The following is a 6,482-nucleotide window of genomic DNA, read 5'->3' on the forward strand; positions in this document are numbered from 1 at the left end:
CAAAATTTGAAAATACCAAAAAGCATCACTTATAGGAAGGCAGAAAGACATGTTCTGAGATTTGCAGAGCTCACTTTGTAAAAACACCTAGAGTAATAAAAGCATTCAATACATTCAGTATAATTTATTGCAAAATTCCAATGACAAAGAACTAGAAAAACACCTAAGTCATTGCCACAACTCTAAGCAAAGCAACTTATGAAGAAAGAACCATCAAATGTTTATTACTTGACCTGAAACAATACTATATAACCATAGTGATAAGGACTACATGGTTGTCATATAAAACAATTATGTAAATAATGCTGCAGATTAGAATTGTTCAATAGTTTTCCAATACCTTTTTGGTTTTCCTTGTGAATGCTCTGGTGTCCAGTGAAGTTTGAACAAACCTAAAGGCTGTGTGACACTATCTCGTGTATAGAGTCTGGTGACAACTCAAGTATAAGGAGGAGTGAAAATCTTTCACACATTTATTGCTGTCTTATTCTGCTTTCTCTTCCCATTGCAAATGTCATGACCCCAAACAACTTAGAGGAAGACACATTTCACCTTGAAGCTTAAAGGCTCATCATCCTGGGAAGCCAGAGCAGGAACTAAAGCAGAAATCATAGAGCAGTTGTTCTCAACCTGTGGGTTGTGACTCCTTTGGTAGATCATCTGTCTACGAGATATTTACATTATGATTCATAACAACATCAAAATTACAGTTTAGAAGTAGCAATGAAAATAATTTTATGGTTGGGGGTCACCACAAGATGAAAAACTGCATTGGGGTCACAGCATTAGGAAAGTTGAGAGGCACTGCTGTAGAGGAAATATGCCTGCTTGCTCCATATTTGGATCTGCTCCTTCACCCAGATTTCTGTGTAACCCAGGGACACTTGCTATGGAATGGCACTCCTGACCCTTGGGTAGACTAACGCACACCACGTAGCAATCAAGAAAATGCTCCCCAAAATATGCCTACAGGCTAATCTGACTGAGTCAAATACCTAATTGAGAGTCCCCCAGGAAATGCTAGGCTGTATCATCATATGCATGGCTGTCTACAGCTAACAAGGACATTTGCATCTATGGGTGTTCTCACCTGTGTCAATTCTTTGGCGATGATGAAGACTTGAATTATCATTCAAGGCTTAGGCATAGTGTTTGTACATGGAGAGTGTCTCGACAATATGAAGTCTTTGGGATACTTAGGGTGTGAAGAACAGGTAAAGGACTTGTCGCACACATTGCTTTTGAAGGCTTCCTCATCAGAATGAATTCTCCAATGTTCATACAGACATGAGGAACAAATGAACCCTCGGCCTTTTCTGCACATGTGTAGGGTTTCTCTCAGGTGTGAATTGCTTGTGGTTGAGCAACAGCTGAATGATACATAAAACATCTGCCATGTCCTTCCCATGTGAAGGATAGCTGTCTGAACACTCTTGCATGCTTTACATTAAGAACCTTTGAAAGGTCTTTCGACATCTCTCACATTCAGACGGATTTCCCTCAAGACGAATTTTACGGAGGTCAGAAAATGTTGTCTGAATAGTAACGCACTCGCCACATTCGTCACAGGTATATTGCTTCATTCTCTTATGGGTTCTTGCATGTTGAGTAACGTCTGAAGGACTGGGAAAGGCTTTGCCACATTCCTCACACTCATAGGGCCTCTCCTCAGAGTGAATTCTTTGATGTCTTTTAAGGTCTGAAGAACAGTAAAACATTTTGCTGAGAAACCTGACTACAGCTAGATGGGAGTGAGTCAGCTAGTACCAGCTTAATAAACTTTACTGTAAACATCTTAGTTGCGAGCAGATTTTCCACAGCCAAGCTGGAAAGAGAGCTCCCTGAGAGAGCAGGCTTCAGGGGGCAGGCAGCCGCCGACCAGTCATGCCAAGGAGATTCTTGGATGGACTGAAGCAGCAGCAGACTGATGGCTGCTCCCAGAACCGTCGCTGTCGCCCTCTCCCCAGTGCTGATTTAAATCCTGACTCAGTAGCCCAGCTTGGTTAGAACAGCCCCTCCAAAGAGAGGTTCTCCTGAAGAGTTAAAATAAAAACTTCATAAAAACTGCAAAAGAACAGCAGATAAGGGGACAGGACAGAGCTGGCCTGAGATGTGCCCGGCCAAGCCTAAAAACAAGGTCAAGGGATTGTTCCAGGAAGAGGGCCATCCGGACGGATGGACTCCCTGCTCTACAGATAAAGATAAGACGTTCTACTATATTGAGAACACCCCAGCCCGCACGTACTGCTTGCAGATGAGACCTTGTACCCATTTCCCTTGCTGATAAGCACGTGAAACCCCCTGGCTTCTCCTATATAAACCCATGCCTGAAGAGGCTCAGGGCCGATTCCTCTGTCTCCTGTGTGAGATACGTGTCGGTCCGGGATCTCGTTAATAAACGCTACCTCTTGCTGTTACATCAAGACTGGCTACTCCCGTTTCTTGGGGGCACCTCAACCCGTGACTGGAGCGAGAGTCTCCCCAAGTTTGGGGGTCTTTCACTCCCTACTTCCTAGATGCCCCATGACAACTCCTTCAAAGATGGAACTACCTGCCCACCCTGCACAATCCCTCAGGCCTGGTGGGCTGCACGGCAACCTGGACCAACCTTCACCTCAAAGATCCAACCCCAGCAGGGTAGTAAGAAACTTGAGTCCAAATTGGAGGACTGGCTGTGAAGGGCTAAACATGAGCAGAGAGAACTCAAAGGAAGCCTAGGCTTCCCTTGCTTGTTACGTCACATTGAGGGAGACTACATTTCCCATAAGTCTGTCACATTGAGGGAGACTACATTTCCCATAAGTCTGTCACATTGAGGGAGACTACATTTCCCATAAGTCTGTGTAATAGCGATCCAAGAATCGCTGAATCCTGTGTGGTGCTGGAAAAGGATAGAAACACTCAGTCTCTGCCGCTAGAGGGAGGCAGTCAGTCAAAATCCGCCTACTTTTAAAATCCTCTGCTCGCAACTAAGATGTTTACAGTAAAGTTTATTAAATTTACTAGCTTTTTTGGGTCACTTTACTGTGGTTTCACACTCAGCTCTGCTAATTATAAGAACTTCATTTTGACTCAATTTTTACTTTGAGACAACTACAAAACACTACCTTGAGAAGTCATAGCTAAGCCTTTCAAATGAGTTTTCAAGACAGGCTCCGATGGCAGCCACTTAGTGGCAACTACTCATCTATTGAAATGAAAAGAAGGAATTGAGCTGGGTGATGGACAGGTTCCATGAAGTCAGGAGGCCTTGATTTTAGTGTGTGACGCTGAAGACAGCCAACACGGGAGAACCAAACACAGTCTTGTGGTGTCAGGGACACAAAGATATTATCCCCTGAATATCATGGTCTCAGAAATACTTTCCTGGGAAAACAAAATGAGCTAGGAACTCACCTTGCAGCATGGATATATGTGCCCTCCTGTCTTTTCTTGGGACTTATTACTCCTGTATCTGTCATTGCTGAGGACAAATCATTTGCAAACCCTATACATCTTAGTACTTGGATGAGAGACACTGATTCTCAAGAAAGCGATTTCTGAACAGAGACACTGGGAAATTCATATTTCATTTTCTCTCACCATAAGCCACTCACATTTTTCTCTGTGTTTTTTTTTCTTGTGATTACTTCCTTGAAATGATTGATCATGAGTTGAGTCATAGTAGGTGACAGGTATATAATATATTTACATTATAATGTATGAGGGAAATGAATACCTCGCATTCTGTGGTAAAGAAAGAGGCAGTAATGACAAGAGAATCCTACACGGTTAACAGAAGTATGTCTTCAGAGACAGTACAAAAACGATACTGCCAGTATGTCTATGGGTTTCCTGAGGAGAGGTGTGCTAATGAAGGGGCCTACAATGTATCTGTGGTAGTGGTATTAGCTCAGTATGTGTGGGCACAGGGGCCCTTGAAAACTGCATGAGCAAACAGTCTACTTTACTGGATTTTTCAGAATCATATTTTTAGCATGACTTTTAGCATGTATTTAATCATGTATTTTGTATGTATAATTTTAAAGGGAGGAAATATTACCTTCAAATATCAATTCCTTTTCTAAAGTATAAACTTATCATTTAATTTTCTTTTCTTGGTTTAGTCCAGACAGGTTTTCTCTGTGTAGTCCTATCAGTTCTGGACCTGAATCTGTAGACCAGGTCGGCCTCTAACTCAGAGATCTACCACCTACTACCTCCTGAGTGATGGGATTAAAGTTGAGCACCACAATGCCCAATGGAAAATTTCTAATTATATATTTTTCTTTAAATTTTATAAGAGCAATTCTGTGTGTGTGTCACACACACACACACACACACACACACACACACACACACACATTTTTTTTTTGTGCATGAGCCTGAGCATGTCAGAATAAGGGCTCTGATCCTCTAGAACTACTACTACTTGTGCTTGAGAGCCACCATGTGCTTGTTGGAAACCAAACCCAGATCCTCAGCCGGAAAATTAAGTACTCACAGCTACTTTAGGCTATAAGCATAGATTTTGAAGTCATTTGGCAAACATTACTTCCTAATGGAGAGTGTTTCAAAGGGGAAATTAAATGAACAAGATATACAAACTATCTTATTAGAGGTAATAGATAAATTTGTCAGCAGAGTCTAAACAAACATATTTGGCCTAAGAACTCAGCTTCTGGTAGACTTTTCCACAACTATGCCTGGGTTACTATTATCCTGCTGAATGAGACTCTCTCTTGGAACCTGCATGTACAGTTTGTACCTGTACCATGGTAGCACCTCATCCTCCTGAATTAAATAGTCCTACAAGGAGGAAATGGAGACTGCAGAACAGCAGCTGTGAATGAATGCTGCATCCTTAAGGATTGGCAGCTGACAGATGAGTCAGTACCCTCTCAGGTAGGTTTCCATGTAACAGACACAAGCATACATGTATACACATATACACATGTTGGGGTTTGGTCTGGTGATGTTTGTATTCATATGTTATGTACCCCAAGACCTGGTTGCCCCAAGAAGAGAAAATTCCCATCTATAGCAGCCTTTGTTGTACAAACTTTACTCCCCATCTGAAACAATTAGTTAAATAAAAATGGCTACAAACAATTACTGGGAAGAATAAAGAAAGGTGGAATATAAGTTATGGACCTTGGGGTTGAAAGGGGTCACAAGGGAGAAGAAAGAAGAGAAGGAGCCAGTAGGAAGAGAAGACCAAGAGTATGAGAAATCTGAATCATGATTGACCAGAGCACATGTCTGACTGAAATGCTTCTCCTTCAGATCTGAGAGACGGTGCACAGTGGGTGGTGGGGCAAGAAGGGAGCTGACTTGGGCTGTTTGGGAGACAGGGGAAGCTGCTGACCTGGAGATGCTGTGCTGACCTAGGTTGGACCACTGCCCCTGGTTGCAGGTCTGATCAGACAGATCAAATTTTTCATAGTATCCTGTTGTTAATGACAGCATGTGTTGTTGATTAGAAACTTGTTGGCATTGCTTTGTGGGGAACAATTCTTCTCTTTGCCACTCTGGACTGGTTTTTCCCATATTTGTTCATTTTGTTTGCGATTCCTCTCTGTTGTTTTCTGTTATGACCTTGTGGTGGTTTTTTTTCTGACTTTACCTGAATTCTTCCAAGCTGAGCTTCGTGCCCTCTGAGATCTGACACTTCTTTCATCCACCTGCTTCCAACTCTGCAGTCCTTCCCTGATGCATGCTCCCTGTGGTTTCCATTCCCCTGTGTTCCTCTAGAACATCACCACATACCCACATATCAACAACAGTAATCCGTGTACTTAAAATTTACATTTATGTTTGGATATATAACATTGAAACTTATAAACTATCACATACATATCCATTTTAGTACCCAGATTTCCCTATGGTATGCAGTGTCTTTTTCAATGTTCCAATCATAAGCTGTGAGTCAAACTATTACCAAATGTGTTGCTGTGTGTCAAAATATTACCAAATTTGTTAACTTAAGAATTAAAGATTGCTGCATGTCCTATTTTTTGTGGGTCAAGATCCTGGACAGAGACCTGTGAACTGGCACCTTCATGATGTTTCTATTATGTTTTGTAATTGATAGATACACTTGGTCTGAAAAGGAAAGTCTTTAGTTGTTGGAGGCCAGTCAAGAATCCAGCACCGTCTGCTCTTCCACTCTCTCTCTCTCTCTCTCTCTCTCTCTCTCTCTCTCTCTCTCTCTCTCTCTCTCTCATTCTCTCTTCCTCTCTTCCTCTCTTCCTCTCTTCCTCTCCTGGCTTGACATGAAAAAAAGAAAAAAAGAATCCAGCACCGTTTTGTTATCTTTGACATCTCACCCTCTCTCTCTGAAATCAGATTTGTATGGATTCACTACCCCCAAAAAATTTTCCTTGAGCCTGAAAAAAGAAACACAGAGTGTGTAGCCAGTGGGCTGTGAGGTGTCACACAGTAGTATATTTACAAGAGACCTGGTTTTTGAGACTGTTCAATTTATCCACAAAAGCATTTCT

The 6,482-nt window shown here is 42.0% G+C and overlaps 1 long non-coding RNA gene across 1 annotated transcript; it reads right to left on the reverse strand.

Annotated features, from left to right (window-relative positions):
* Positions 1-458: 458 nt before the first annotated feature.
* Positions 459-2,744, reverse strand: LOC147996144 (uncharacterized). Its single transcript, XR_015674293.1, has 3 exons — positions 2,609-2,744; positions 1,091-1,699; positions 459-664 (listed from the first exon to the last, which is right to left on the reverse strand). It is a non-coding gene; the product is annotated as an uncharacterized LOC147996144 (long non-coding RNA).
* Between the last annotated feature and the right edge of the window lie 3,738 nt (positions 2,745-6,482).

This window comes from Rattus norvegicus, chromosome 2 (genome assembly GCF_021556685.1).
Source record: "Rattus norvegicus strain SHRSP/BbbUtx chromosome 2, alternate assembly SHRSP_T2T, whole genome shotgun sequence".
Taxonomy (NCBI): Eukaryota; Metazoa; Chordata; class Mammalia; order Rodentia; family Muridae; genus Rattus; species Rattus norvegicus.